Genomic DNA, 18,225 nt, shown 5'->3' on the forward strand with positions numbered 1-18,225 from the left:
GTTTCGGGTGCATGCCCATTCAGCTCCGCTCGCATTTTCTTCTACCTCAAGTCCCGGCCAGCCGCCTGCCTGCTTATCTTCTTGTCTTCCCTGGCGGAGTAATCTTCCTCCATTCCCCAAATCTGGTCACCTTACTTTACAACCCCTTTAATGCATCCTATGCATTAAGGTGAAAAAACGCCTTGCAGTGTCCGGCCCCCCAGCCCCCCCCCCCCCGTTTTACTTACCTCACCCCCGTAGGAGCGATCCTGCGTCGCTCTCTCCGCGGTTTCTCGGCTCTTCATTGGATAAATTTACAGAAGTTGTCCCACTGTTGTCAATCAAATCCAATGATGTGGGCGATGCGGGGCGGGGCCGAGTCATGCACTCGGCGTCTATGGACGCAGAGTGTAAGACACAGGGGCGCGCCCGCAAGGTTGCCAGAGGGGGTTATCTAATGTGGAAAGAGCCATGAGAGCCGCCGAGGGTCCCCAGAACAGGACGATCGGAGCCACTCTGCAAAACGACATGTTTGTTATTTACAAAAAAAAAATGAACCTTTAATATCACTTTAAGAGTTTCAATTTGTGTGCAATCAGGCATACCCTGCACTATGTGGTTTTGGTAAATCTGAAGACAAAAATCTGTGTGTATGGGGCTTAAAAGTATTTTACACAAAAGACTTCTTACACTCATCCCAAGTGTCTGTACCTACTACTAGAAGAGTACAGCCCATTGTGACATCATCCATTCAAAAACTCAATGCCCACACCCTGTTGGGTGCCATCCCATTCCTGGCACAATGTTTATAAACAGTATAAGCAGTGTGCCAGTTACCAATACTTTCGCCTCCAGCAATCTCCGCAATCTCTCCCTGTAAAGATTTATCATTACACAGGCAAATCGAACTAAGTCCCATGCTTGACTTCATCACAAAATGCATCCTTAGCAAAAAATGGAAGCAGTCCCTTTAAATCAGTAGATAAGGCAGATCTTCAAAGAGCACCCATCTGCTGCCTGTGTACCCCTCTCACCTGCCATTTCCCAACATTAAATGTTCTGTTACAAATGAATGCATATACAATAAAGTATTCAACATCACGATCTTGTCAGTCATGCGGCAAAGCCTTTGCAGGAATAAAAAAAAAAAAAGAAAGAAACATTGTAACTGTATGGTGATAACTGCATGCTGCACTTAGCCGTTTGTCCAGCAGATGGGGCTGGTGTCCACGTTTGCTTTGCAGCCTCTGTAAGCCTTTTCCTGGTATATATTAGCCACTGTAGAGTGATGCTCAGAGCAGGAAGCAAGGGGAAGAAATGAAGAGGGGTTGTGAAGGAGCTTCACGGTCTTTTTCAGTCATAATGGATTAAGGGCAAATGCTTTGTCAGCTTTTGTGGCTTAGGGATCTCAGCATCTTGTACAAGGAGCTCCATTCCATTCTGATTATTCTTGGTGCAGGTTCCCTCTGCTGACATGGTTTGCAGACTTTCTCCTACATCAGGTAAGCCTGCAGCATTCTCTATCCTCCCTAGTAAGCCTAGCTGATTTATTAATAACGATTGCACATTGCAGCATTCTCCGCATTGGGTGCAGCACATTGCACTTGCTGTGGATGTGACAAGGCAGAATTTGCAATATTGCATGAATAGCTTCTTCTTTTTTTCCCCCCCTCTGTCTGATTAGTAGCTGACACAGTAAAAAAATGTTTTTGCCTGGCATTGCTATATTTTTTACTCTACCTTGACTTACTGGCCTAAGGTGGCACAGAGGGTGCTGTGATGGCATCTGCATGAAGGGTGAAAGCAAACTGGAGATTCTCTTTAATCTGGAGCCTCTTAGGAAGTTTATTGCATATGTGGAGGTCATATGTTTTTTTTTTATTAGCAGGGTAGTGTTTGTTGGAGAAGCCCCCAGGACAGGGCTGGAGACACATTGCAGTGCTGATCACAGCTCAACCACATATGGATAGTCAATGGAGCTCACCTTGTAGGATCTCTAGATTCCTTATCCCTCATCCAGTATTCTCTACTGGAATTTTAGCTGATTGCATCAAGCGCCTTGAAATACCGCAAATGCCAAAGAAGGCAGGTAGACTTGAGACCTGAGTACTTTATATTACAACATTCATTTTATTTTTATTTTTATTTATTTTTTATTTTAGGGGGGGGGGGGGCATTTAAATCTGAAACTTGATGAAGTTGTCATCTGATTTAAATGTGTAATAATATTTGAAGTCAAAAAGGGTCAGTGAGGCCTTTATTGAAGCAAACAGAATTATATACATCTTATTTTGTTATTTTATTGATTTATTTTTCTTTTATCTGTTTGTAAATAAATAAATAATAATAATAATAATAATAATAAATATGAATACATTGGGGCAAAGTTTACAAATAAAAGAATGTGGCTTTGTAAAGAGAATAAAATAAAATAAAGGTTAATGTAAGCTGTATATTTTATTTACAGCTTTTGATTTGATGCTAATTGCTAAAATTCTTGTGCAAAAAAAAAAAAAATATGAAATTTGTTAAAAATACATAAGAAAAAAAATGATAGTGGATAATTTCAAGAAGTATTTTTGCTGATGTAGACGAGATCTGATTATGGTGTATGCAGGAAATGCAGGTAAAATAATAGGCTTCTGTGCCCAGCTGGAACACCTTAGCTCTGGAAAATTCAAAGGGCTCATCAGGATGCGGTCCATTAACATGTCTTGTTAATGCCCTGTCGTGTCAACATGTTTTTATACCATTAGATGGCACTGTGTCGTCTCACAAACTCGCAGAATGCTGCATATTGTAACTAGCGTGACACCATTGATCTCCTTTGCGCATTTTCCAAAAATGTATGGGCTGGTGTACCGTCTGAATACAGACATCAGGTCCCACCAGATTCCCATTCCTCTCCGAAATGTGGAGTGGGCCTGCAATGGAGTGAACCTCTGTGGGCGCAGAATCTGTCTGCTGAAAAATATTCCTAATCAAAGACTTCTATTTCCTTTGAAATTACAAAGCTTTCTTTTTTTATTTTTTATTTTTTGTGCCATTGAAATGACATTTGGCTTTGGATTTTATTCCAAACGGTATTATGTTTATTTTAGGATTAAGCGATCGCAGCGTTCCTCCCTCGAATCTCTGATGTGTTGCACCGTATCTTGGGTTTTGCTGTAGATTAAGGGCCCTGCTGTTTTGTTTCCGCAACATCAAAGGGCACATTAGTTTGTTTGTGTCTTTATATGGGATCTTTTCATTATCTCGCAGAACAAAGGGAAGATTTGTTTTGGCTGTAGTAAAGGATTTTTTTTTTTTTTTTTTGCTGCAGTTGTCTACATTATCCAATTCACCTGACTCATCATAACATGGTCACTTCCTTTGAAAAGGTCATTAATTATACAGTAGTTCCTGTCAGAATCCTTTAGCATGATATGAGGTCTCAACTAGGGCTGTGTTGTGTGGCTTTCATGAAACCGGCGTATGGATGACGATTTGTATAATGACCTTGTCGTATTGACGTTGTTTATAGACTGAAAGCCCAAACTGCTGACTTTCACTTATATTTGGTGCAAATTGTCTAGAAATCCTGATAAATCTTGCAATCTTTTAATTTTTTTGGGGAGATCTAGACAAAATGATTGCAGGCTGAGTGGTATTACGTGATATGGTCTACCTATGCCTGGTTGTGTCTGTGTTATTGTATATGGTTAGAGGAACCATCTTGAAAAAGAAGGAACTTAAGCAAAGAGCCTCCTAAAAAATAAAATATTAAATATATCTAACCAAGATAAAAGTAAACATATGCAGTTATCTATAAAAAAAATGACATATATGTTATATCCATTGGTAATCATGACCTCCATGGTCATGATTACCAATGGATATAACATATATGTCATTTTTTTTATAGATAACTGCATATGTTTACTTTTATCTTATGGGCTGAATCAACAGCCCAACAACAAACTGTCTTTGGAAATGTTAAAATGTTAGTAACTATGGATATTTTTTTTTTCAGGCCTACAAGCCTCCATGGCTTGTAGGCCTGAAAAAAAAATTATCCATAGTTACTAACATTTTAACATTTCCAAAGACAGTTTGTTGATGGGCTGTTGATTCAGCCCATAATGGTGCTTAGATTTTAACATATTGGAAAAAATGACTCCCAACACCATCATTTGACAATCTGACCACGTTTTGTAGCACACAGGCTCCGGCCATCAGGACCCTGACTGGTTAAGTCTAACAGGTTAAGACCATAGCCTTCCGTTATTTAAGCAGACACAAGGTCTTATAATCAGTGGGGTCATAAGTAAGCAGTGGATGTATTTGTTGGAAGAAACCATTGATCATTTGAAGGTATCATGCATCTTAGAGGAACGGTCAAAAGCCCTTGTGTATGGGTTTTATTGTGCATTGTACTATTTCCAATACCAACCCCCCACTCCATAATCAGCTTACCCCGCATGATCAATATGGTGAAATGGCACACTTGACCCAATAAGATGTGTCTAGCTAAAATACTGTCTGATTGGTCAGTAATGCATACCAGTGTGTTGCATCAGAAGAGGCCATAAAAAAAAAGAATGTAACCACTACATTATATCCATGTATATACAAGATTTTTTAATATATATATATATATATATATATATATATATATATATATATATATATATATATATATATATATATATATATATCTCAAATGTAGCCTAGGTTGGAATGGCAATGCAAAGCCACCCTTCCATACTGTATATAAAGCACACCAGCATTCACAGCTAAACCCAATGGTTGATATTTGTATATTGTATGTAATTCCCCTTGGGTACTACAGTAAGTTTGTTTCATTTAGGTATAGCTGATTGAATCTGAGCCCCCCCCCCCCCCAAGAGTTGACTTGTGTCTATAGATACTCTTGGGTACACACACACTATACTGTCAAAAGTATTGGGATGCCTGCCTTTACACGCACATGGCATCCCAGTCTTAGTCCGTAGGGTTCAATATTGAGTTGGCCCACCCTTTGCAGCTATAACAGCTTCAACTTTTCTAAACGGTACAGGCCAGTCATGTTCCTCCACCCAAACTTGCTTGTCCTTTCTTTATGAACCTTGCTTTGTGCACTGGTCCAAATCATTTGGTGGAGGGGGATTATGGTGTGGGGTTGTTTTTAAGGGGTTAGGCTTGGCCCCTTAGTTCCAGTGAAGGGAACTCTTAAGACATCAGTATACCAAGACCTTTTGGACAATTTCGGGATCCCAACTTTGAGAACAGTTTGGGGATGGCCCCTTTCTGTTCCAACATGACTGCACACCAGTGCACAAAGCAAGCTCCATAAAGACATGGATGAGTGAGTTTGGGGGCGGAGCAAATTGACTGGTCTACACAGAGTCCTGACCTCAACCCAATAGAATACCTTTGGGTCGAATTTGAGCAGATCCTGCGAGCCAGGCCTTCTCACCAGGCGTTCCCTTACATATCTGCTTCTGGAAGAACAGTCAAACATTCCCATAGACACATTCCTAAACCTTGTGGACAGCCTTCCCAGAAGAGTTGAAGTTGATATAGCTGCAGAGGGTGGGTCAACTCAATATTGAACCCTACCGACTAAGACCGGGATGCCATTAAAGTTCATGTGCGTGTAAAGGCAATCGTTACAATACTTTTGGTAATATAGTGTATATAAATATATTACACAATTAAAAGTATTTTATTATATATATATATGTGTGTGTGTATATATAATATATATGTGTATATATATATAGATATATATAGATATATATATACACATGTGTGTAAAATGTAGCCTATGCTGGAATGGTAATGCAAAGGCACTCTTCCATACTGTATGTAAAGCACATCAGCAGTCACAGCTAAACCCAATGTAGGGTTGATATGTGTATATTTTATGTCATTCCCCTTGGGTACTACAGTAAGTTTGTTTCATTTAGGCATAGCTAAGTGAAGCTGAGTACCCCCCCCAAGAAAGCTGACTTGGGTCTATAGATACTCTCGGGTCAGGGGCAGACTGACAACTCATGGGGCCCCCGGGCAATAGGAGATTATGGGGCCCCGGGCAATAGGAGATTATGGGGCCCCGGGCAATAGATTATGGGGCCACACAGTATACATACACACAAGTATACATACACACAGAATACACATGCACACACTAAAAAGGTACTGGAGAGGCGGGGCAGCTTTAATCTTGTTTTTTTTTTTTAAAACACAGATTTTTACATACTATCCCTGGTTTTACTGAGGCTGGCAACCCTGATGGGGCCCCCTAGTGGCATGAGGCCCTCGGGCAGTGCCTGAGTTTCTGAATGGTCAGTCCGCCCCTGTCTCGGGTACACATAACTTGGAATCTGCCAGTTCATTATTCTGGTGTTGAATAATGAGAGTCTTCCCAGTTTTCTGTAAGCATCTGAATATCTGATTATTTTCTAGACCTGCTGAAATGCACATTCTACTTCCAGTACCTATTCAGTACCATTGAAGTGGACAGCTGCCGTAATATATAAATAGCACAATATGACCATTTGCTTAATTTTTGGCCTTCAAAAATTGATTGAGACATTATTACAGTGAATGGGTGAGGATAATTTAAAGGACTGCTCTACCTTTATCTTAACCTAAATCTTCTCCACCAATTCCTCCTAAGCTACACTGCATTAAAGTGGAGTTCCACCCATAAATATAACATTACATCAGTAGTTTTAAAAAAAAAATTTTTTTTAGATGCCTTCAAAGTGTTGTTGCTAGGCAGAATAGTTCATCTTCCCTCTTCCTGCACCTAAGTGCTTAAGCTTCCTAACCTACACCACACAGACTCCTGGGAATGTAGTGAGTGTAACTTTCACTCTCGAAGAAAATTAATGTGACTTGGACAGTACAGGTGCTGAAACCTGATCTGAAACCTATTACACTGCTTGTGCAGCACTGAGCATGTGCGAGATCTGCAAGGCTGAAATCCAGGAAGTCATACAGTCTGGCTTCATGATGCCCACACTTAAGATGGCCCCAGTCAATTTCTATTTTATAAAGTGTCTAAATGCTGTAACAACCTAACAAAACGGACCTTAGTTTACAGACTAACTTTACTAGAATACATTAAGCTTGTGTATTACAGGGGTATTTATATTTAAAAAGTGAAATTGTGGCCGGAACTCCGCTTTAAGTACCCCTCTGTTGCTTATCTACCACTATTCCAGTACTGTGGCCTTCTCATGTGTTTACATCCCAAGTCTGTTCAGGGATTGCCACGCCTGTGAACTGTGTTCCCATAGGCTTGAATGTACCAGATACCGATACTGCAGTCTGGCAGCAGAACTTGAAGACTAGAAGGACTAGAAGAGGAACTTTTACTGGGCTCATGCTCCTGAGAGTCTATGACACAATTGACACAGAACTAGATGTTCACTATGGAAATATAATTTATGAATTGGTTGTCTAGCTGAAGATTTGTCTCCTGCACATAAGTGCTTTATATTCCACAAATCATGTTACTTTTGTGCTCACTGGAGTAATCTGTGCCACCGATGAATGCAGCGTGTATTTATTCTTTAGGGAAATTTGGAATGTTTTCAGACCAAGCCAAGTAATGCAGCTTTTATACAGCAGACACCAACCTTTCCCACCTCTCCAATATGTCAAAAATCCAAAGTTTTGATTATGATCGTTCATGCAGAATCACCCCTTCCCCTGCCTCTCATACTCATAGTACTGTCGGTAGTCGATGAGCAACCTATAATCAGGCCTGAGCAATGTCAGATAAGGAGCAAGGGACATGTCTAGTTTTACGTCTAGAGCAGGGGTCTCCAAACTTTCTAACAAAGGGCCAGTTAATTGTCCTTAAAGGGTCACTAAAGGAAAACATTTTTGTTTGCTGAAATGACTGTTTATTGGGTATAGAGACATACAAGTTAACTGATTCCTTTTAAAAATGATTAAACATTGAATTTAATCTATCATATAATGTGCCTCTAGTTTCACTTTCAGTTTTAAAGGTACATACATGAAGTTCCGGGTGAGAGGTGAGTCGGGAAGACTCACAGAACAAAAACAAATAAATCCAGGGCAGTTTTGTTTTTAAAATTAATCTGATTGGTTCTGAGGAGTTTTAGACACACAGTAATGACAGCTTAGACCACCGTGAAAATCTCCCAGTACCATGGTTATAAGGAAACAGGCAACCAGGAAGTGTGGAGATCACAGCAGAATTACAGCTACTTCAAAGCAAAAACGAACAATGAGGACATGAAACCAGTACTGCAGTAAGGTAAAGGAAGCTATTTAGCTAAAAAAAAAATTCCTTTAGTGACCCTTTAAGTCTTTAGAGGGGCCCGACTGTGGCCAGTGGGAGAAAAACATTTCTCTGGCATCAGTGGGAATAAAAAATGCCATATCTTTGGTATTAGGGGCAGGAATAGTGCCCCATTGTTGGTGTCAGTAGGAGAAATTGTGCCCCATTGTTGGTGTCAGTGGAAGGATTTATGCCCCATTTTTGGAGTCAGTGGTCAGAATAGTGTCTCATATAAGTGGGATGAATAGTGCCCCAAGGGCCAGATAAAGGCAAGCAAAGGGCCACATCTGGCCCGGGGGGCCACAGTTTGGAGACCTCTGGTCTAGAGGAAAAGAGATTTCATCTCAAAATACAGAAAGGTTTCTTCACAGTAAGAGCTGTGAAAATGTGGAGTTGACTCCCTCCAGAGGTGGTTCTGGCCAGCTCAGTAGATTGCTTTAACCACTAGCCGACCAGCCAGCACAGTTATACGGCGGCAGGTCGGCTGCGCGAGATCACGTAGCTATACGTCAACTCGCATTTCAGCCAATAGGGGCGCATGTGCCCCCCGCTCGCCCCTGATGCCGACGCACGTGCCCGGCGTGCACGTATTGATCGTTACAGAGCGAGAACCACGAGCTGTGTGTGTAAACACACAGCTCCCGGTCCTGTCAGGGGGAGAAATGACGGATCGTCTGTTCATACAATAAGTGAACAGCAATCAGTCATTTCCCCTAGTCAATCCCACCCCCCTTCAGTTATAACACACCCAGGGAACATACTCAACCCTTCCTCGCCCCTAGTGTTAACCCCTTGCCTGCCAGTGGCATTTTTATAGTAATCAATGCATTTTTATAGCACTAATCGCTATAAAAATGCCAATGGTCCCAAAAATGTGTCAAAAGTGTCCGAAGTGTCCGCCATAATGTCGCAGTACCGATAAAAATCGCTGATCGCCGACATTACTGGTAAAAAAAAATATTAATAAAAATGCCATAAAACTATCCCCTATTTTGTAGACGTTATAACTTTTGCGCAAACCAATCAATAAACGCTTATTGCGATTTTTTTTACAAAAAATATGTAGAAGAATACGTATCAGCCTAAACTGAGGAATTTTTTTTTTTATATATTTTTGGGGATATTTATTATATCAAAAAGGAAAAAATATTATTTTTTTTTCAAAATTGTCGCTCTATTTTTGTTTATAGCGCAAAAAATAAAAACCGCAGAGGTGATCAAATACCACCAAAAGAAAGCTCTATTTGTGGGGAATAAAGGACGCCAATATTGTTTGGGAGCCCCGTCGCACGACCGCGCAATTTTCAGTTAAAGCGACGCAGTGCCGAATCGCAAAAAGGGGCCTGGTCATTCACCAGCAATATGGTCCGGGGCTGAAGTGGTTAAGAAAGCCCTGGATACTTTCCTAAATGTACATAATATAACTGGATACTAACATTTATAGGTAAAGTTGATGCAGGTAAAATCCAATTGCCTCTCGGGGGATCAGGAAGGAATTTTTTTCGCTGCTGTAGAAAATTAGATCATGCTTTGCTGTTTTTTTGGCCTTCCTCTGGATCAACTGTGGGTATAGAATTGGGTATATGGGATTCGATGTCTGATATTATATATATATATATATTTTTATGGTTGAACTTGATGGACTTTTTTCAACCTGACTAAGGCCCCGTACACACGACCGGATCTTCATAGCATGCTAAGAAACCTGTCCGCTGGAAACCCGTTCGTCGGACATGTCCGGTCGTCTGTACAGATTTACCGGACATGTCCGATCGACCGCCATCCCTCGCATGCGTCGAAGTGATTCGACGCATGCGTGGAAGTATTTACCTTCCAGGGCCGCGCACGTCGCCGCGTAATCGTTGCGGCGACGGCGCGGCCACGTCACCGCGTATCCTGTCCGCAGGGATTTTGGTTTGATGGTGTGTACAACCATCAGACCAAAATCCGGCAGCAGACATGTCCGATGAAAACGGTCCGGCGGACCGTTTTCATCGGACAGTCCGTGTGTACGAGGCCTTACTATGTGACTATGTAAATTATTAAGTTCAGAAAGCAATGAGAAATCATTTAGGGGTTTATTGGGAATATGGGCATAGATGACTGGAGCCAACACCTGCTGAACGGTAGATGTGTTACTTTTCCTGGGTAGATAAGAAGACTTAGGTTAGGTATATTTATAAGCTAAAACCTAAGTAAGAAAAAATATCATGTCAGGTTTGTATTTCTGTTATTGTTATTGTTATTGCCCTGGTAGGGTGATCAAAAACGGCCCAATAATAGGAAGCTATATTACGGAGAAGAGTGAGGAGCAAAATGTCGCGTATACAATGCTGTCACCTCCAGCTAGGAAATCCTGTGCTTTCCGGCATTTCGATGACTAGTCCAAGGTTTGAAAGAATCCTCCCATCATAGACAGATACCTAAAAAATAATAATAATTACCTTGGAGGAACATAGACCTGAGAACAAGCTCAAGCTACATCATATTGTCAAAAGTATTTGGGCACCCCTCCAAATGATGGAATTCGGGTTCACAAAGCCAGTTAAATAAAGACATGGTTTAACACGTTTGGTGCAGATAAACTCAAGTTGCTCTGATCTGAACCCTACTAAACACCTTTGAGATGAATAATGTAAATACTCTTTACAAGCCAGGCATCCTCTGCCAACATCAATACCTGACCTTACAAGTACATTATTGGCTGAATAGATATAAATCCACTCTCCAAAATATTGTGGAAAGCCTTGCCAAAGAAGTTGAGACTGTTAAACCTGGAAGATGGTCATCTCCATATTAATGCCCATGTTTTTTTTTTTTTTTTTTAACAGAAAGGTAATGCCCATGATTTTTAACTGGGATGTCAGAATATCATATACAGTGCCTTGCAAAAGTATTCACCCCCTTGGCATTTGTCGTGTTTTGTAGCCTCAAACCTGGATTGTTTGAGGATTTGCATCATTAATTTGCTGCGTAAACTGTTGGCGCTATATAAATCCTGTATAATAATAATTATTTATTTACAGAACACGCCTACAATTTTGAAGATGTTTTTTTATTTTTTTTTATTGCGAAGCAAACAACAAATAGGACAAAATAACACAAAAAGTCAATGGGGTAGATTCAGAGAGCAATTGCGTCTGCATAACCAATTGCCGCTAGGGGGGCGTTCCCGTAGTGGTCAGCGTATAGTATGCAAATTGCATACTAACGCCGATTCACTACCCTACGCAAGCCCTGCGTATGCAGTTTACGTCGTTTCCGTTTGTCGGGTTTCGCGTAAGGCTGCTCCTGCTATTAGCAGGGGCAGCCAATGCTACGTATACCCGTCGTTCCCGTGTTGCAAAGTTTAAATTTTACGTCGTTTGCGTAAGTGAATCGTGAATGGCGCTGGACGCCATTTACGTTCACTTTGAAGCAAATGACGTCCTTGCGACGTCATTTGCCGCAATGCACGTCGGGAAAGTTTCCCGACAGAGCATGCGCACTACGTTCGGCACGGGAACGCGCCTAATTTAAATGATCCACGCCCCCTACGGGATCATTTAAATTACGCGCCCTTACGCCGGGCATTTTTGAGGAGCGCCCACGCAAATTACGTGGCTACTGCTTCGTGAATGAAGCGTAGCGCAGATAATTTGCGGGGGCGCAGGGCAAAAACGGGACGCTGCGCCTCCGTAAGAAGTGCGCAGCGGTAACTGAATCTGGCCCAATGTGCATAACTATTCACCCCCCTAAAGTCAATACTTTGTAAAGCCACCTTTTGTGGCTATCACAGCTCCAAGTCTCTTTGGATAAGTCTCTATGAGCTTTCCACATCTTACCACTGGGATTTTTGCCCATTCCTCCTTGCAAAAACTGCTCCAGCTCCTTCACGTTGGATGGTTTGCACTTACAAACAGCAATCTTTAAAGTGGAGTTTCCATCCCAAATTTTTTTTTTCATTATTGTGCTCATTAGACCTAAAAAAGAAAAAAAAAATGTTTTACTCATCTGGAAATGCCTGTTGCTATTCAGTCCCACAAAATCTGCCTTTGGAATCACCTAGGATCCTGACATCATCTCCCTCTAATGCTCCTGGGAAATGTGTGTCATCATTTCCCAGGATGCAGTGCGCTACCCAATTATCACTCCCCATCCAAGACTTCCAGGAAGTAAGTGCTTGTGGGCTTCACAATTCCCACAAGCAAAATGACAACGATGTGGACATAGTTTTATAAACTATCTTTTTTGAATATCTATGCGGAGCAGCAGGGGATTGTAAAATAGTAAGTGACCGGATTTATATTATAAAAACGCATGATGAAAGGACATACATTTTAAAAATGCTAATTGTGGTTGGAACCCCGCTTTAAGTCTGACCACAGATTTTCTATTGGATTGAGGTCTGGGCTTTGACTAGGCCATTTCAACACATTTACATGTTTCCCCTTAAACCACTCAAGTGTTGCTTTAGCAGTGTGTTTGGGGTCATAGTCCTGCTCGAAGATGAACCTCCATCCTAGCCTCAAATCACACACAGAGTGGTACAGGTTTTGCTCAAGAATATACCTGTATTTAGCACCATCCATCTTTCCCTCAACTCTGACCAGTTTCCCAGTCCCGACTGCTGAAAACATCCCCACAGCATGATGCTGCCACCACCATGGTGGTGTTCTTTGGGTGATGTGATGTCTTGGGTTTGCGCCAAACATAGCGTTTTCTTTGATGGCCAAAAAGTTCAATTTTAGTCTCATCAGACCAGGGCACCTTCCTCCATACATTTTGGGAGTCTCCCACATGCCTTGTCGCAAACTCAAAACGCGCCATTTTGTTTTTTGCTGAAGTAATGGCCCAACTCTATGGAGCGTACGCAGAGGTGATCAAATACCACCAAAAGAAAGCTCTGGGTACAGTGTAGCATGACCGCAATTGTCATTTAAACGGCGACAGTGCTGAAAGCTGAAAATTGGCTTGGGCAGGAAGGGTGGGAAGTGCCTGGTATTGAAGTGATTAAATGTTGGGGTTAAAGGTCAGGTTAAGTATTTTAAGTTCCTTTTAGAGATTAAAGGTATTGTGTATCTCTACCAGTGGCGGTAGCGCAATTAGAAGCGCAGGGGTGCCGCCCCCTTAATCCATGCACCGGTGTCCTAATCTACATGCAGGGTGCTGGACGCATGGATTCCAATTTATTTTTTATTTTTTTTGAAGCACATGATTAGAGCCTGAGGCTCTAATTGGTTTCAGAAATGGAGCGCCCTGAGTCCACCCAGTTGTGTGATAATAGCAAATTAATATTCACTAGTGTCTTCCTGCTTCGCCTCCTGGCCAATCAGCGGGTCTTGTACATGTCTGGGTCCTTGAGTAAACATCCCTTCACCCTAATTACTAAATGTAAAATGAACATCCATTTTACTGCTTGATCAGTTTCTACTGCTTTAGTAAATCAATCCCTGGGGCATATTTATATACAGTAGTAGCAAATGTGCCTTTCACCAAACACTCACTGGTGGTGGATCAGTCGCTGGCATTTAAAACACACATACCTGGAAGATTCACCTGCAATGAATGTTTGGTGAATCTCAGATTCACGGCCCCTTAGTCCCGGTTCACACTAGTGCAATGCGGGAAACCCTGCGATTAAGTGCTGTTCCCACATCGCACACTGGTTTACACTGACATCTGCAAACCTCTGGGGGTGTCAGTGTTATGTTAATCACACCCCCCAGATAAGTTTGCAGTGTGAACTGTAAAATGGTGCAGGAATCGGATCGCATAGGTGTGCTCACCCATGCGATCCGATTCCAGTGCGCAACCAAAAAGAGGGTCCTGCACTATTTTTGTGCGAATGCGGTGCAATTGCAGCCATACAGTTTGTGGGCCAGATTCACAAAGAGATACGACGGTGTATCTACAGATACACCATCGTATCTCTGACTTACACTGGTCCTATCTATGCGCCTGATTCATAGAATCAGATACGCATAGATAGGGCTAAGATCTGACAGTGTTACACTGTGTTACACTGTCGGATCTTTTTTTCCATTTAAAAATGGTGTCGGGGGCGTTCCCGCTGATTTACGATAAATAATATGTAAATCAGCGAGATACGCAAATTCACGAACTTACGCAGACCCGACGCAGTCTTCTTACGACGTTTCCGTAGCGGCTTTCCCGGCGTATACTTACCCCTTCTTTTATCAGGCACAGCCAATGTTAAGTATAGCCGGCGTTCCCGCGTCGAATTTGAATTTTTTAACGTCGTTTGCGTAAGTCGTTCTCGAATACGGACGGACGTCGTTTACGTAAGCGTCGAAACCACTGACGTCCTAGCGATGTCAGTGGGAGCAATGCACGTCGGGAAATTTCGCGGACGGCGCATGCGCATTTAAATCGGCGCGGGAACGCGCCTGATTTAAATAGTACACTCCCCCTAGCCGCGGAATTTGAATTCCGCCGGGGGATTTAGGATCCGCCGCCGCAAGTTTGGAGGTAAGTGGTTTGTGAATTAGCCACTTTCCTCTCAAACTTGCGGGAGCGGATCTTAAATCACGTAGATCGAGCGGATCTATAGATCCGCTGATCTACGTGAATCTGGCCCATTATGTCTGAATTTTCATTGCATGTGATCTGTACAGCAATGCGGTGAGAATCACATGCAATGTCTGTTAGGTAGATTCACAAAGAGTTAGGCCGGCTTATCTACAGATAAGCCGACCTAACTCTGAATCTAAGCCGACCTATGTTTAAGTGTATTCTCTAACAGAGATACACTTGCGCCGTCCTATCTTAGATTGCAATGTTTTGGCTTACCGCTAGGTGGCGCTTCCATTGCGGCCGGCGTAGATTATGTAAATGAGCATTTACGACGATTCCCGAAGGAACGCGAGCCCGCCGCAGTCGATTAACGTTGTTTCCGTACGCGATAGGCCGCCTAAAGTTATTCCACCTATGAGGTGGAATAACAATGTTATTTTTTACGACGTTTGCGCAAGTTGTCCGCGAATCGGGATTTACGTCGTTTACGTACACGTCAAAATCAATAGGCCCGTACGGCCCACTTAGCCGCAATGCGCACTGGGAAATGTAGTCGCCCGGCGCATGCGCAGTGTCAAAAAACGTGAGGTCAAGCCTCATTTCCATACAACACGCCCCCTCCAAGTCATTTGAATTAGGCGCGCTTACGCCCGCTCGTTTTAGGCTACACCGCCGAAAATTAGCAGGTAAGTGGTTTAAGAATCACTATGATTGATTCTTTGCACTCATTACTAGCTCATGTGCTTTGGACTACCAGTTCTTATGTGCTTTGAATTAACCTTTCACACAGGAATTTGCATTACAGAATTTATTCTGGTTTTATTTTATTAGATGTTATATATTTTTTTCCTTATACATATATATATATTTTTTTTTAATTATAAGTTTGTGGGTTGCGCACTATCACTTTACCAATATACTTTTGCTTGCTGAATATTCCAGCAAACTTTATTTTAGCAGCACCATATTGAAAGTTTTTTTCATCTCAAACTCTCTCTCTTTTTTTCACACACTGAATCCAATTAGAGTCCTGAAGTGTCCTAATTTGGACTTAACCCTTTAGTATCACTCACCAATAGGTTACCTGCCATCACTAATTCATTTATTTTTATATTTGATATTATTAAGGTGAAGCGCAAATTCACCTTGCTTTATATTTAAGAATCACTACTAGCCTAACTAATTTACGGCGGTGTAGCCTAAAAAGACTAGGCTAGGCCGCCCTAAAGTTAGGCGCCCCTACGTGAATCTACCTATGTGATTTCACAAGTGTGAACCCAGCCTTAGACCTAGGGTTGCCAACTCATCCCTTTAAAACAGAACACATATTAATTACACAGGTTCTGTGGCTGATTGAGGAGGTAATTAAACTCACTTGGTGCCTTATTTGCATTAAATTAGCCTCAGAACCTGTGTAATTCATATGTGTTCTGTTTTAAAGGGATGAGTTGGCAACCCTACTTAGACCCCTTTCACACTGAGGAGTTTTTCAGGCGGTACAGCGCTAAAAAAAGCGCTGCTATACCGCCTGAAAAACTCCTGCCCAGCAACCTCAATGTGAAAGCCCGAGGGCTTTGACACTGAGGCGATGCGCTGGCGGGAGACAAAAAAATCTCCTGTCAGCAGCATCTTTGGAGCGGTGAGAGGAGCGGCGTGTATACCGCTCCTTCACCGCTCCTTCCCATTTAAAACAATGGGAACCGCGGCAATACCGCCCGCAATGCGCCTCTGCAGAGGCGCATTGTGGGCGGTATTTACCCTTTATCGGCCGCTAGTGGGGGTTAATACAGCACCGCTAGCGGCCGAATCCCGCGGCAAACCCGGCGGTATAGCGCCGCTATTTTTAGCGGCGGGATACCGCCACCGGGCTCCCGCCCCAGTCTGAAAGGGGCCTTAGTGTCTGATCATAGGGTGATTAGGGTGTGCCTTGACACACCTGGCACACCCTGTGCACACGCCTATGTGTCTGATCAAGAGAAATTTAAATGAATGTTTTTGTTAAAGTGGATGTAAACCCTCACATATACCCAGTGAAGTGAACAGCCTCAGATGATACACAGATATGAAACAAATTTCTCCCTAACATAGGTGTGCGCAGCCCATTGCATTAGGGTGTGCACCCCAAAGCTCAAACACATATCTGTGTGTATGTGTATATACACTGACGGTGTCGTTAGAGCAGTGGACAGTGTCAGTAGTGCAGAAATTGGTGTCAGTAGGGTAGTGGATGGTGTCAGTAGTTTTTATTTTCTATTATTTTATTTTGTATTTTTTACAATTTTAATTTTTTTTTTTTTTAGGAGCTCTGTTAGTGGGCTTTGGTGAAATTTCAGGGGTCAAAACATGGGGAATGTGCACTACATGGAGTGATTAGGGTGTGCCCAGGCACACCTGACACACCCTGTGCACACGCCTACGCTCCCTACATAAGTTTTGTATGTATATCTGCTGTATTTAGCTTGATATATTCTATAGAAAGTGCACGTCCTGTTAGAGATTGTTCCTTCCTGTTCAGCACTGGATGTGGATTCTTGGCATACACTGTCTGACAGCTGATTGGAGGAAAGGCACACCAACCCCCTCCACATAGGCAGAGGAAGGGAGGAATGTGCAGAGCTGTGCTGTGAATAGCTATCTGCTAATCTATTGATAAAAAGATAAGAAAACACTGCAGATATATGTGCCCAGCTCAAATGTCATGAATCAGGTTTACATCCACTTTCCATCTATTAAATCTGCCCTTGTTGTTTTAACTTTGGATAGTAAAACATTTTTTTTCTGCAAGTAAATACCGTATAACACGCACCCCAAGTTTAGGAGGGAATTTTAAGTAAAAAAACTTTTCGGAGGGAAGTTTAAGGTTAAAAATGTAAATTTAAATGCCCATCAATGCATACCTCCCAACCGTCCCGGATTTCGCAGGAAAGTCCCGCGATTCGCGTTAAATCCAGCGGTCCCGCGAGCAGCGCTATTTTCCCGCGATTTCACGACACCCCCCCGCGATTCGCGTCTAATCTCGCGGACCCGCGTTTCACGGTAAACCCCCCCGCTCAACAACTCTGATCCGCCCCCCCGCTCAACAACTTTGATCCGTGGACCCCCCCTGCTCAACAACTTTGATCCGCGGACCCCCCCCCCCGCGCTCAACAACTTCGTTTGGGGGGTATGCTCATTTGTCCCTCATTCTGAAGTTGAAAAGTTGGGAGGTATGTCAATGCAGCCTTATCAGTGTCCATCTGCAGCCCTACCCAGTGTCCATGCAGCCTTGCCCAGTGTCCATGCAGCCTTGCCCAGTGTCCATGCAGCCTTGCCCAGTGTCCATGCAGCCTTGCCCAGTGTCCTTGCAGCCTTGCCCAGTGTCCTTGCAGCCTTGCCCAGTGTCCATGCAGCCTTGCCCAGTGTCCTTTCAGCCTTGCCCAGTGTCC

At 42.7% G+C, this 18,225-nt stretch overlaps 1 protein-coding gene across 4 annotated transcripts in view; it reads left to right on the forward strand.

Annotated features, from left to right (window-relative positions):
- The first annotated feature begins 1,247 nt into the window (after window positions 1-1,247).
- Window positions 1,248-18,225, forward strand: part of LOC120944061 (sodium channel protein type 2 subunit alpha-like) — a 199,012-nt gene continuing 182,034 nt past the window's right edge. For all 4 annotated transcript variants that reach the window (XM_040357836.1, XM_040357838.1, XM_040357835.1 and 1 more), the window contains exon 1: window positions 1,248-1,481. The gene's annotated coding sequence lies outside the window, so the exon portion shown is untranslated. The remainder of the gene's footprint in view (window positions 1,482-18,225) is intronic.

This window comes from Rana temporaria, chromosome 6 (genome assembly GCF_905171775.1).
Source record: "Rana temporaria chromosome 6, aRanTem1.1, whole genome shotgun sequence".
Taxonomy (NCBI): domain Eukaryota; kingdom Metazoa; phylum Chordata; class Amphibia; order Anura; family Ranidae; genus Rana; species Rana temporaria.